Consider the following 13,208-nt stretch of genomic DNA (forward strand, 5'->3'; position numbering starts at 1 on the left):
TCCGTGATCGCACAGCATTTCGAGGGACGGTTCACCTTTCCACACCACCTACTGACGTCCAACTAGTAAGAAATTGCCCTATGCCTGGTTTATACTTCTGCGGAGTTTGAAACACGTGGCCTAATCGTGACGCTATCGACCGTCACAAGAGACGAGATGCCTCTCCACGGTCTGTACTGGCTGGGGATTGAACCCCGTCAACTTCAAGGAAAAAAGTTGCCACTGTAGTTGCCACTATAACTACGATGCCCCAAAAAATCATATACAATAGCACATGTCGAGCCACAGTTCACTTTTTCAAACCCACTTACTGACTTCAAAGCAATGGGACGGCGTTAGCACCCTACAAAAGTGGCAGCGGTGGGATTTGAACCCACGCCTCCGGAGAGACTGGAGCCTAAATCCAGCGCCTTGGACCGCTCGGCCACGCTACCACGTTGTCAGGTCTTGGCCCCCCGGGCTCTTCCCGAAGCTGATCGATCGTCCAGGAGCTCACGTGACATTCTTAATGCCTGGAAGCGCTTGAACGTCACAAGATAAAACAGATCTAACAATAGCCCTCCTAAATAGCTCTTACACATGAACTTTACGGCGCTTTATTTAACATTACCTCCATTCTTATGTATTATTTTGCTCATACTGGTACTATCTGTCCTTGTATTGTTTTTCTTTTTTGTCTTGTTGTTCTATTTGTGATGCTATAGCCTGCATGGAGAATACCAAATCAAATTCCTAGTGTCTGTATACATGGCGAAATAAAGTTGATTTGAATCTCTCTCAAGGTTCTGCATTGGCCAGGAATCGAGCCCTGGTCAACTGCTTGGAAGGCAGCTATGCTTGCCACTATACCACCAATGCCCCCAACAGACTCCGTGATCGCACAGCATTTCGAGGGACGGTTCACCTTTCCACACCACCTACTGACGTCCAACTAGTAAGAAATTGCCCTATGCCTGGTTTATACTTCTGCGGAGTTTGAAACACGTGGCCTAATCGTGACGCTATCGACCGTCACAAGAGACGAGATGCCTCTCCACGGTCTGTACTGGCTGGGGATTGAACCCCGTCAACTTCAAGGAAAAAAGTTGCCACTGTAGTTGCCACTATAACTACGATGCCCCAAAAAATCATATACAATCGCACATGTCGAGCCACAGTTCACTTTTTCAAACCCACTTACTGACTTCAAAGCAATGGGACGGCGTTAGCACCCTACAAAAGTGGCAGCGGTGGGATTTGAACCCACGCCTCCGGAGAGACTGGAGCCTAAATCCAGCGCCTTGGACCGCTCGGCCACGCTACCACGTTGTCAGGTCTTGGCCCCCCGGGCTCTTCCCGAAGCTGATCGATCGTCCAGGAGCTCACGTGACATTCTTAATGCCTGGAAGCGCTTGAACGTCACAAGATAAAACAGATCTAACAATAGCCCTCCTAAATAGCTCTTACACATGAACTTTACGGCGCTTTATTTAACATTACCTCCATTCTTATTTATTATTTTGCTCATACTGGTACTATCTGTCCTTGTATTGTTTTTCTTTTTTGTCTTGTTGTTCTATTTGTGATGCTATAGCCTGCATGGAGAATACCAAATCAAATTCCTAGTGTCTGTATACATGGCGAAATAAAGTTGATTTGAATCTCTCTCAAGGTTCTGCATTGGCCAGGAATCGAGCCCTGGTCAACTGCTTGGAAGGCAGCTATGCTTGCCACTATACCACCAATGCCCCCAACAGACTCCGTGATCGCACAGCATTTCGAGGGACGGTTCACCTTTCCACACCACCTACTGACGTCCAACTAGTAAGAAATTGCCCTATGCCTGGTTTATACTTCTGCGGAGTTTGAAACACGTGGCCTAATCGTGACGCTATCGACCGTCACAAGAGACGAGATGCCTCTCCACGGTCTGTACTGGCTGGGGATTGAACCCCGTCAACTTCAAGGAAAAAAGTTGCCACTGTAGTTGCCACTATAACTACGATGCCCCAAAAAATCATATACAATAGCACATGTCGAGCCACAGTTCACTTTTTCAAACCCACTTACTGACTTCAAAGCAATGGGACGGCGTTAGCACCCTACAAAAGTGGCAGCGGTGGGATTTGAACCCACGCCTCCGGAGAGACTGGAGCCTAAATCCAGCGCCTTGGACCGCTCGGCCACGCTACCACGTTGTCAGGTCTTGGCCCCCCGGGCTCTTCCCGAAGCTGATCGATCGTCCAGGAGCTCACGTGACATTCTTAATGCCTGGAAGCGCTTGAACGTCACAAGATAAAACAGATCTAACAATAGCCCTCCTAAATAGCTCTTACACATGAACTTTACGGCGCTTTATTTAACATTACCTCCATTCTTATGTATTATTTTGCTCATACTGGTACTATCTGTCCTTGTATTGTTTTTCTTTTTTGTCTTGTTGTTCTATTTGTGATGCTATAGCCTGCATGGAGAATACCAAATCAAATTCCTAGTGTCTGTATACATGGCGAAATAAAGTTGATTTGAATCTCTCTCAAGGTTCTGCATTGGCCAGGAATCGAGCCCTGGTCAACTGCTTGGAAGGCAGCTATGCTTGCCACTATACCACCAATGCCCCCAACAGACTCCGTGATCGCACAGCATTTCGAGGGACGGTTCACCTTTCCACACCACCTACTGACGTCCAACTAGTAAGAAATTGCCCTATGCCTGGTTTATACTTCTGCGGAGTTTGAAACACGTGGCCTAAAGAAATTGCCCTATGCCTGGTTTATACTTCTGCGGAGTTTGAAACACGTGGCCTAATCGTGACGCTATCGACCGTCACAAGAGACGAGATGCCTCTCCACGGTCTGTACTGGCTGGGGATTGAACCCCGTCAACTTCAAGGAAAAAAGTTGCCACTGTAGTTGCCACTATAACTACGATGCCCCAAAAAATCATATACAATCGCACATGTCGAGCCACAGTTCACTTTTTCAAACCCACTTACTGACTTCAAAGCAATGGGACGGCGTTAGCACCCTACAAAAGTGGCAGCGGTGGGATTTGAACCCACGCCTCCGGAGAGACTGGAGCCTAAATCCAGCGCCTTGGACCGCTCGGCCACGCTACCACGTTGTCAGGTCTTGGCCCCCCGGGCTCTTCCCGAAGCTGATCGATCGTCCAGGAGCTCACGTGACATTCTTAATGCCTGGAAGCGCTTGAACGTCACAAGATAAAACAGATCTAACAATAGCCCTCCTAAATAGCTCTTACACATGAACTTTACGGCGCTTTATTTAACATTACCTCCATTCTTATGTATTATTTTGCTCATACTGGTACTATCTGTCCTTGTATTGTTTTTCTTTTTTGTCTTGTTGTTCTATTTGTGATGCTATAGCCTGCATGGAGAATACCAAATCAAATTCCTAGTGTCTGTATACATGGCGAAATAAAGTTGATTTGAATCTCTCTCAAGGTTCTGCATTGGCCAGGAATCGAGCCCTGGTCAACTGCTTGGAAGGCAGCTATGCTTGCCACTATACCACCAATGCCCCCAACAGACTCCGTGATCGCACAGCATTTCGAGGGACGGTTCACCTTTCCACACCACCTACTGACGTCCAACTAGTAAGAAATTGCCCTATGCCTGGTTTATACTTCTGCGGAGTTTGAAACACGTGGCCTAATCGTGACGCTATCGACCGTCACAAGAGACGAGATGCCTCTCCACGGTCTGTACTGGCTGGGGATTGAACCCCGTCAACTTCAAGGAAAAAAGTTGCCACTGTAGTTGCCACTATAACTACGATGCCCCAAAAAATCATATACAATCGCACATGTCGAGCCACAGTTCACTTTTTCAAACCCACTTACTGACTTCAAAGCAATGGGACGGCGTTAGCACCCTACAAATGTGGCAGCGGTGGGATTTGAACCCACGCCTCCGGAGAGACTGGAGCCTAAATCCAGCGCCTTGGACCGCTCGGCCACGCTACCACGTTGTCAGGTCTTGGCCCCCCGGGCTCTTCCCGAAGCTGATCGATCGTCCAGGAGCTCACGTGACATTCTTAATGCCTGGAAGCGCTTGAACGTCACAAGATAAAACAGATCTAACAATAGCCCTCCTAAATAGCTCTTACACATGAACTTTACGGCGCTTTATTTAACATTACCTCCATTCTTATGTATTATTTTGCTCATACTGGTACTATCTGTCCTTGTATTGTTTTTCTTTTTTGTCTTGTTGTTCTATTTGTGATGCTATAGCCTGCATGGAGAATACCAAATCAAATTCCTAGTGTCTGTATACATGGCGAAATAAAGTTGATTTGAATCTCTCTCAAGGTTCTGCATTGGCCAGGAATCGAGCCCTGGTCAACTGCTTGGAAGGCAGCTATGCTTGCCACTATACCACCAATGCCCCCAACAGACTCCGTGATCGCACAGCATTTCGAGGGACGGTTCACCTTTCCACACCACCTACTGACGTCCAACTAGTAAGAAATTGCCCTATGCCTGGTTTATACTTCTGCGGAGTTTGAAACACGTGGCCTAATCGTGACGCTATCGACCGTCACAAGAGACGAGATGCCTCTCCACGGTCTGTACTGGCTGGGGATTGAACCCCGTCAACTTCAAGGAAAAAAGTTGCCACTGTAGTTGCCACTATAACTACGATGCCCCAAAAAATCATATACAATCGCACATGTCGAGCCACAGTTCACTTTTTCAAACCCACTTACTGACTTCAAAGCAATGGGACGGCGTTAGCACCCTACAAAAGTGGCAGCGGTGGGATTTGAACCCACGCCTCCGGAGAGACTGGAGCCTAAATCCAGCGCCTTGGACCGCTCGGCCACGCTACCACGTTGTCAGGTCTTGGCCCCCCGGGCTCTTCCCGAAGCTGATCGATCGTCCAGGAGCTCACGTGACATTCTTAATGCCTGGAAGCGCTTGAACGTCAAAAGATAAAACAGATCTAACAATAGCCCTCCTAAATAGCTCTTACACATGAACTTTACGGCGCTTTATTTAACATTACCTCCATTCTTATTTATTATTTTGCTCATACTGGTACTATCTGTCCTTGTATTGTTTTTCTTTTTTGTCTTGTTGTTCTATTTGTGATGCTATAGCCTGCATGGAGAATACCAAATCAAATTCCTAGTGTCTGTATACATGGCGAAATAAAGTTGATTTGAATCTCTCTCAAGGTTCTGCATTGGCCAGGAATCGAGCCCTGGTCAACTGCTTGGAAGGCAGCTATGCTTGCCACTATACCACCAATGCCCCCAACAGACTCCGTGATCGCACAGCATTTCGAGGGACGGTTCACCTTTCCACACCACCTACTGACGTCCAACTAGTAAGAAATTGCCCTATGCCTGGTTTATACTTCTGCGGAGTTTGAAACACGTGGCCTAATCGTGACGCTATCGACCGTCACAAGAGACGAGATGCCTCTCCACGGTCTGTACTGGCTGGGGATTGAACCCCGTCAACTTCAAGGAAAAAAGTTGCCACTGTAGTTGCCACTATAACTACGATGCCCCAAAAAATCATATACAATCGCACATGTCGAGCCACAGTTCACTTTTTCAAACCCACTTACTGACTTCAAAGCAATGGGACGGCGTTAGCACCCTACAAAAGTGGCAGCGGTGGGATTTGAACCCACGCCTCCGGAGAGACTGGAGCCTAAATCCAGCGCCTTGGACCGCTCGGCCACGCTACCACGTTGTCAGGTCTTGGCCCCCCGGGCTCTTCCTGAAGCTGATCGATCGTCCAGGAGCTCACGTGACATTCTTAATGCCTGGAAGCGCTTGAACGTCACAAGATAAAACAGATCTAACAATAGCCCTCCTAAATAGCTCTTACACATGAACTTTACGGCGCTTTATTTAACATTACCTCCATTCTTATTTATTATTTTGCTCATACTGGTACTATCTGTCCTTGTATTGTTTTTCTTTTTTGTCTTGTTGTTCTATTTGTGATGCTATAGCCTGCATGGAGAATACCAAATCAAATTCCTAGTGTCTGTATACATGGCGAAATAAAGTTGATTTGAATCTCTCTCAAGGTTCTGCATTGGCCAGGAATCGAGCCCTGGTCAACTGCTTGGAAGGCAGCTATGCTTGCCACTATACCACCAATGCCCCCAACAGACTCCGTGATCGCACAGCATTTCGAGGGACGGTTCACCTTTCCACACCACCTACTGACGTCCAACTAGTAAGAAATTGCCCTATGCCTGGTTTATACTTCTGCGGAGTTTGAAACACGTGGCCTAATCGTGACGCTATCGACCGTCACAAGAGACGAGATGCCTCTCCACGGTCTGTACTGGCTGGGGATTGAACCCCGTCAACTTCAAGGAAAAAAGTTGCCACTGTAGTTGCCACTATAACTACGATGCCCCAAAAAATCATATACAATCGCACATGTCGAGCCACAGTTCACTTTTTCAAACCCACTTACTGACTTCAAAGCAATGGGACGGCGTTAGCACCCTACAAAAGTGGCAGCGGTGGGATTTGAACCCACGCCTCCGGAGAGACTGGAGCCTAAATCCAGCGCCTTGGACCGCTCGGCCACGCTACCACGTTGTCAGGTCTTGGCCCCCCGGGCTCTTCCCGAAGCTGATCGATCGTCCAGGAGCTCACGTGACATTCTTAATGCCTGGAAGCGCTTGAACGTCACAAGATAAAACAGATCTAACAATAGCCCTCCTAAATAGCTCTTACACATGAACTTTACGGCGCTTTATTTAACATTACCTCCATTCTTATTTATTATTTTGCTCATACTGGTACTATCTGTCCTTGTATTGTTTTTCTTTTTTGTCTTGTTGTTCTATTTGTGATGCTATAGCCTGCATGGAGAATACCAAATCAAATTCCTAGTGTCTGTATACATGGCGAAATAAAGTTGATTTGAATCTCTCTCAAGGTTCTGCATTGGCCAGGAATCGAGCCCTGGTCAACTGCTTGGAAGGCAGCTATGCTTGCCACTATACCACCAATGCCCCCAACAGACTCCGTGATCGCACAGCATTTCGAGGGACGGTTCACCTTTCCACACCACCTACTGACGTCCAACTAGTAAGAAATTGCCCTATGCCTGGTTTATACTTCTGCGGAGTTTGAAACACGTGGCCTAATCGTGACGCTATCGACCGTCACAAGAGACGAGATGCCTCTCCACGGTCTGTACTGGCTGGGGATTGAACCCCGTCAACTTCAAGGAAAAAAGTTGCCACTGTAGTTGCCACTATAACTACGATGCCCCAAAAAATCATATACAATCGCACATGTCGAGCCACAGTTCACTTTTTCAAACCCACTTACTGACTTCAAAGCAATGGGACGGCGTTAGCACCCTACAAAAGTGGCAGCGGTGGGATTTGAACCCACGCCTCCGGAGAGACTGGAGCCTAAATCCAGCGCCTTGGACCGCTCGGCCACGCTACCACGTTGTCAGGTCTTGGCCCCCCGGGCTCTTCCCGAAGCTGATCGATCGTCCAGGAGCTCACGTGACATTCTTAATGCCTGGAAGCGCTTGAACGTCACAAGATAAAACAGATCTAACAATAGCCCTCCTAAATAGCTCTTACACATGAACTTTACGGCGCTTTATTTAACATTACCTCCATTCTTATTTATTATTTTGCTCATACTGGTACTATCTGTCCTTGTATTGTTTTTCTTTTTTGTCTTGTTGTTCTATTTGTGATGCTATAGCCTGCATGGAGAATACCAAATCAAATTCCTAGTGTCTGTATACATGGCGAAATAAAGTTGATTTGAATCTCTCTCAAGGTTCTGCATTGGCCAGGAATCGAGCCCTGGTCAACTGCTTGGAAGGCAGCTATGCTTGCCACTATACCACCAATGCCCCCAACAGACTCCGTGATCGCACAGCATTTCGAGGGACGGTTCACCTTTCCACACCACCTACTGACGTCCAACTAGTAAGAAATTGCCCTATGCCTGGTTTATACTTCTGCGGAGTTTGAAACACGTGGCCTAATCGTGACGCTATCGACCGTCACAAGAGACGAGATGCCTCTCCACGGTCTGTACTGGCTGGGGATTGAACCCCGTCAACTTCAAGGAAAAAAGTTGCCACTGTAGTTGCCACTATAACTACGATGCCCCAAAAAATCATATACAATCGCACATGTCGAGCCACAGTTCACTTTTTCAAACCCACTTACTGACTTCAAAGCAATGGGACGGCGTTAGCACCCTACAAAAGTGGCAGCGGTGGGATTTGAACCCACGCCTCCGGAGAGACTGGAGCCTAAATCCAGCCCCTTGGACCGCTCGGCCACGCTACCACGTTGTCAGGTCTTGGCCCCCCGGGCTCTTCCCGAAGCTGATCGATCGTCCAGGAGCTCACGTGACATTCTTAATGCCTGGAAGCGCTTGAACGTCACAAGATAAAACAGATCTAACAATAGCCCTCCTAAATAGCTCTTACACATGAACTTTACGGCGCTTTATTTAACATTACCTCCATTCTTATTTATTATTTTGCTCATACTGGTACTATCTGTCCTTGTATTGTTTTTCTTTTCTGTCTTGTTGTTCTATTTGTGATGCTATAGCCTGCATGGAGAATACCAAATCAAATTCCTAGTGTCTGTATACATGGCGAAATAAAGTTGATTTGAATCTCTCTCAAGGTTCTGCATTGGCCAGGAATCGAGCCCTGGTCAACTGCTTGGAAGGCAGCTATGCTTGCCACTATACCACCAATGCCCCCAACAGACTCCATGATCGCACAGCATTTCGAGGGACGGTTCACCTTTCCACACCACCTACTGACGTCCAACTAGTAAGAAATTGCCCTATGCCTGGTTTATACTTCTGCGGAGTTTGAAACACGTGGCCTAATCGTGACGCTATCGACCGTCACAAGAGACGAGATGCCTCTCCACGGTCTGTACTGGCTGGGGATTGAACCCCGTCAACTTCAAGGAAAAAAGTTGCCACTGTAGTTGCCACTATAACTACGATGCCCCAAAAAATCATATACAATCGCACATGTCGAGCCACAGTTCACTTTTTCAAACCCACTTACTGACTTCAAAGCAATGGGACGGCGTTAGCACCCTACAAAAGTGGCAGCGGTGGGATTTGAACCCACGCCTCCGGAGAGACTGGAGCCTAAATCCAGCGCCTTGGACCGCTCGGCCACGCTACCACGTTGTCAGGTCTTGGCCCCCCGGGCTCTTCCCGAAGCTGATCGATCGTCCAGGAGCTCACGTGACATTCTTAATGCCTGGAAGCGCTTGAACGTCACAAGATAAAACAGATCTAACAATAGCCCTCCTAAATAGCTCTTACACATGAACTTTACGGCGCTTTATTTAACATTACCTCCATTCTTATTTATTATTTTGCTCATACTGGTACTATCTGTCCTTGTATTGTTTTTCTTTTTTGTCTTGTTGTTCTATTTGTGATGCTATAGCCTGCATGGAGAATACCAAATCAAATTCCTAGTGTCTGTATACATGGCGAAATAAAGTTGATTTGAATCTCTCTCAAGGTTCTGCATTGGCCAGGAATCGAGCCCTGGTCAACTGCTTGGAAGGCAGCTATGCTTGCCACTATACCACCAATGCCCCCAACAGACTCCGTGATCGCACAGCATTTCGAGGGACGGTTCACCTTTCCACACCACCTACTGACGTCCAACTAGTAAGAAATTGCCCTATGCCTGGTTTATACTTCTGCGGAGTTTGAAACACGTGGCCTAATCGTGACGCTATCGACCGTCACAAGAGACGAGATGCCTCTCCACGGTCTGTACTGGCTGGGGATTGAACCCCGTCAACTTCAAGGAAAAAAGTTGCCACTGTAGTTGCCACTATAACTACGATGCCCCAAAAAATCATATACAATAGCACATGTCGAGCCACAGTTCACTTTTTCAAACCCACTTACTGACTTCAAAGCAATGGGACGGCGTTAGCACCCTACAAAAGTGGCAGCGGTGGGATTTGAACCCACGCCTCCGGAGAGACTGGAGCCTAAATCCAGCGCCTTGGACCGCTCGGCCACGCTACCACGTTGTCAGGTCTTGGCCCCCCGGGCTCTTCCCGAAGCTGATCGATCGTCCAGGAGCTCACGTGACATTCTTAATGCCTGGAAGCGCTTGAACGTCACAAGATAAAACAGATCTAACAATAGCCCTCCTAAATAGCTCTTACACATGAACTTTACGGCGCTTTATTTAACATTACCTCCATTCTTATTTATTATTTTGCTCATACTGGTACTATCTGTCCTTGTATTGTTTTTCTTTTTTGTCTTGTTGTTCTATTTGTGATGCTATAGCCTGCATGGAGAATACCAAATCAAATTCCTAGTGTCTGTATACATGGCGAAATAAAGTTGATTTGAATCTCTCTCAAGGTTCTGCATTGGCCAGGAATCGAGCCCTGGTCAACTGCTTGGAAGGCAGCTATGCTTGCCACTATACCACCAATGCCCCCAACAGACTCCGTGATCGCACAGCATTTCGAGGGACGGTTCACCTTTCCACACCACCTACTGACGTCCAACTAGTAAGAAATTGCCCTATGCCTGGTTTATACTTCTGCGGAGTTTGAAACACGTGGCCTAATCGTGACGCTATCGACCGTCACAAGAGACGAGATGCCTCTCCACGGTCTGTACTGGCTGGGGATTGAACCCCGTCAACTTCAAGGAAAAAAGTTGCCACTGTAGTTGCCACTATAACTACGATGCCCCCAAAAAATCATATACAATCGCACATGTCGAGCCACAGTTCACTTTTTCAAACCCACTTACTGACTTCAAAGCAATGGGACGGCGTTAGCACCCTACAAAAGTGGGAGGGGTGGGATTTGAACCCACGCCTCCGGAGAGACTGGAGCCTAAATCCAGCGCCTTGGACCGCTCGGCCACGCTACCACGTTGTCAGGTCTTGGCCCCCCGGGCTCTTCCCGAAGCTGATCGATCGTCCAGGAGCTCACGTGACATTCTTAATGCCTGGAAGCGCTTGAACGTCACAAGATAAAACAGATCTAACAATAGCCCTCCTAAATAGCTCTTACACATGAACTTTACGGCGCTTTATTTAACATTACCTCCATTCTTATTTATTATTTTGCTCATACTGGTACTATCTGTCCTTGTATTGTTTTTCTTTTCTGTCTTGTTGTTCTATTTGTGATGCTATAGCCTGCATGGAGAATACCAAATCAAATTCCTAGTGTCTGTATACATGGCGAAATAAAGTTGATTTGAATCTCTCTCAAGGTTCTGCATTGGCCAGGAATCGAGCCCTGGTCAACTGCTTGGAAGGCAGCTATGCTTGCCACTATACCACCAATGCCCCCAACAGACTCCATGATCGCACAGCATTTCGAGGGACGGTTCACCTTTCCACACCACCTACTGACGTCCAACTAGTAAGAAATTGCCCTATGCCTGGTTTATACTTCTGCGGAGTTTGAAACACGTGGCCTAATCGTGACGCTATCGACCGTCACAAGAGACGAGATGCCTCTCCACGGTCTGTACTGGCTGGGGATTGAACCCCGTCAACTTCAAGGAAAAAAGTTGCCACTGTAGTTGCCACTATAACTACGATGCCCCAAAAAATCATATACAATCGCACATGTCGAGCCACAGTTCACTTTTTCAAACCCACTTACTGACTTCAAAGCAATGGGACGGCGTTAGCACCCTACAAAAGTGGCAGCGGTGGGATTTGAACCCACGCCTCCGGAGAGACTGGAGCCTAAATCCAGCGCCTTGGACCGCTCGGCCACGCTACCACGTTGTCAGGTCTTGGCCCCCCGGGCTCTTCCCGAAGCTGATCGATCGTCCAGGAGCTCACGTGACATTCTTAATGCCTGGAAGCGCTTGAACGTCACAAGATAAAACAGATCTAACAATAGCCCTCCTAAATAGCTCTTACACATGAACTTTACGGCGCTTTATTTAACATTACCTCCATTCTTATTTATTATTTTGCTCATACTGGTACTATCTGTCCTTGTATTGTTTTTCTTTTTTGTCTTGTTGTTCTATTTGTGATGCTATAGCCTGCATGGAGAATACCAAATCAAATTCCTAGTGTCTGTATACATGGCGAAATAAAGTTGATTTGAATCTCTCTCAAGGTTCTGCATTGGCCAGGAATCGAGCCCTGGTCAACTGCTTGGAAGGCAGCTATGCTTGCCACTATACCACCAATGCCCCCAACAGACTCCGTGATCGCACAGCATTTCGAGGGACGGTTCACCTTTCCACACCACCTACTGACGTCCAACTAGTAAGAAATTGCCCTATGCCTGGTTTATACTTCTGCGGAGTTTGAAACACGTGGCCTAATCGTGACGCTATCGACCGTCACAAGAGACGAGATGCCTCTCCACGGTCTGTACTGGCTGGGGATTGAACCCCGTCAACTTCAAGGAAAAAAGTTGCCACTGTAGTTGCCACTATAACTACGATGCCCCAAAAAATCATATACAATAGCACATGTCGAGCCACAGTTCACTTTTTCAAACCCACTTACTGACTTCAAAGCAATGGGACGGCGTTAGCACCCTACAAAAGTGGCAGCGGTGGGATTTGAACCCACGCCTCCGGAGAGACTGGAGCCTAAATCCAGCGCCTTGGACCGCTCGGCCACGCTACCACGTTGTCAGGTCTTGGCCCCCCGGGCTCTTCCCGAAGCTGATCGATCGTCCAGGAGCTCACGTGACATTCTTAATGCCTGGAAGCGCTTGAACGTCACAAGATAAAACAGATCTAACAATAGCCCTCCTAAATAGCTCTTACACATGAACTTTACGGCGCTTTATTTAACATTACCTCCATTCTTATTTATTATTTTGCTCATACTGGTACTATCTGTCCTTGTATTGTTTTTCTTTTTTGTCTTGTTGTTCTATTTGTGATGCTATAGCCTGCATGGAGAATACCAAATCAAATTCCTAGTGTCTGTATACATGGCGAAATAAAGTTGATTTGAATCTCTCTCAAGGTTCTGCATTGGCCAGGAATCGAGCCCTGGTCAACTGCTTGGAAGGCAGCTATGCTTGCCACTATACCACCAATGCCCCCAACAGACTCCGTGATCGCACAGCATTTCGAGGGACGGTTCACCTTTCCACACCACCTACTGACGTCCAACTAGTAAGAAATTGCCCTATGCCTGGTTTATACTTCTGCGGAGTTTGAAACACG

At 47.3% G+C, this 13,208-nt stretch overlaps 14 non-coding genes across 14 annotated transcripts; all 14 read right to left on the minus strand.

Annotated features, from left to right (window-relative positions):
• Positions 1 to 352: 352 nt before the first annotated feature.
• trnal-uag (transfer RNA leucine (anticodon UAG)) lies at positions 353 to 434 on the minus strand. The gene has a single exon. It is a non-coding gene; the product is annotated as a tRNA-Leu (tRNA).
• A 787-nt stretch (positions 435 to 1,221) lies between these two features.
• On the minus strand, positions 1,222 to 1,303 carry trnal-uag (transfer RNA leucine (anticodon UAG)). The gene has a single exon. It is a non-coding gene; the product is annotated as a tRNA-Leu (tRNA).
• A 787-nt stretch (positions 1,304 to 2,090) lies between these two features.
• On the minus strand, positions 2,091 to 2,172 carry trnal-uag (transfer RNA leucine (anticodon UAG)). Its single transcript has one exon. It is a non-coding gene; the product is annotated as a tRNA-Leu (tRNA).
• An 843-nt stretch (positions 2,173 to 3,015) lies between these two features.
• Positions 3,016 to 3,097, minus strand: trnal-uag (transfer RNA leucine (anticodon UAG)). The gene has a single exon. It is a non-coding gene; the product is annotated as a tRNA-Leu (tRNA).
• Positions 3,098 to 3,884: 787 nt separating this feature from the next.
• On the minus strand, positions 3,885 to 3,966 carry trnal-uag (transfer RNA leucine (anticodon UAG)). The gene has a single exon. It is a non-coding gene; the product is annotated as a tRNA-Leu (tRNA).
• A 787-nt stretch (positions 3,967 to 4,753) lies between these two features.
• On the minus strand, positions 4,754 to 4,835 carry trnal-uag (transfer RNA leucine (anticodon UAG)). The gene has a single exon. It is a non-coding gene; the product is annotated as a tRNA-Leu (tRNA).
• A 787-nt stretch (positions 4,836 to 5,622) lies between these two features.
• Positions 5,623 to 5,704, minus strand: trnal-uag (transfer RNA leucine (anticodon UAG)). Its single transcript has one exon. It is a non-coding gene; the product is annotated as a tRNA-Leu (tRNA).
• Positions 5,705 to 6,491: 787 nt separating this feature from the next.
• Positions 6,492 to 6,573, minus strand: trnal-uag (transfer RNA leucine (anticodon UAG)). The gene has a single exon. It is a non-coding gene; the product is annotated as a tRNA-Leu (tRNA).
• A 787-nt stretch (positions 6,574 to 7,360) lies between these two features.
• On the minus strand, positions 7,361 to 7,442 carry trnal-uag (transfer RNA leucine (anticodon UAG)). Its single transcript has one exon. It is a non-coding gene; the product is annotated as a tRNA-Leu (tRNA).
• Positions 7,443 to 8,229: 787 nt separating this feature from the next.
• On the minus strand, positions 8,230 to 8,311 carry trnal-uag (transfer RNA leucine (anticodon UAG)). Its single transcript has one exon. It is a non-coding gene; the product is annotated as a tRNA-Leu (tRNA).
• Positions 8,312 to 9,098: 787 nt separating this feature from the next.
• Positions 9,099 to 9,180, minus strand: trnal-uag (transfer RNA leucine (anticodon UAG)). The gene has a single exon. It is a non-coding gene; the product is annotated as a tRNA-Leu (tRNA).
• A 787-nt stretch (positions 9,181 to 9,967) lies between these two features.
• On the minus strand, positions 9,968 to 10,049 carry trnal-uag (transfer RNA leucine (anticodon UAG)). The gene has a single exon. It is a non-coding gene; the product is annotated as a tRNA-Leu (tRNA).
• Positions 10,050 to 11,706: 1,657 nt separating this feature from the next.
• Positions 11,707 to 11,788, minus strand: trnal-uag (transfer RNA leucine (anticodon UAG)). Its single transcript has one exon. It is a non-coding gene; the product is annotated as a tRNA-Leu (tRNA).
• Positions 11,789 to 12,575: 787 nt separating this feature from the next.
• On the minus strand, positions 12,576 to 12,657 carry trnal-uag (transfer RNA leucine (anticodon UAG)). The gene has a single exon. It is a non-coding gene; the product is annotated as a tRNA-Leu (tRNA).
• Between the last annotated feature and the right edge of the window lie 551 nt (positions 12,658 to 13,208).

The sequence above is a fragment of the Osmerus eperlanus genome, chromosome 22, assembly GCF_963692335.1.
Source record: "Osmerus eperlanus chromosome 22, fOsmEpe2.1, whole genome shotgun sequence".
NCBI classification, from domain to species: Eukaryota; Metazoa; Chordata; class Actinopteri; order Osmeriformes; family Osmeridae; genus Osmerus; species Osmerus eperlanus.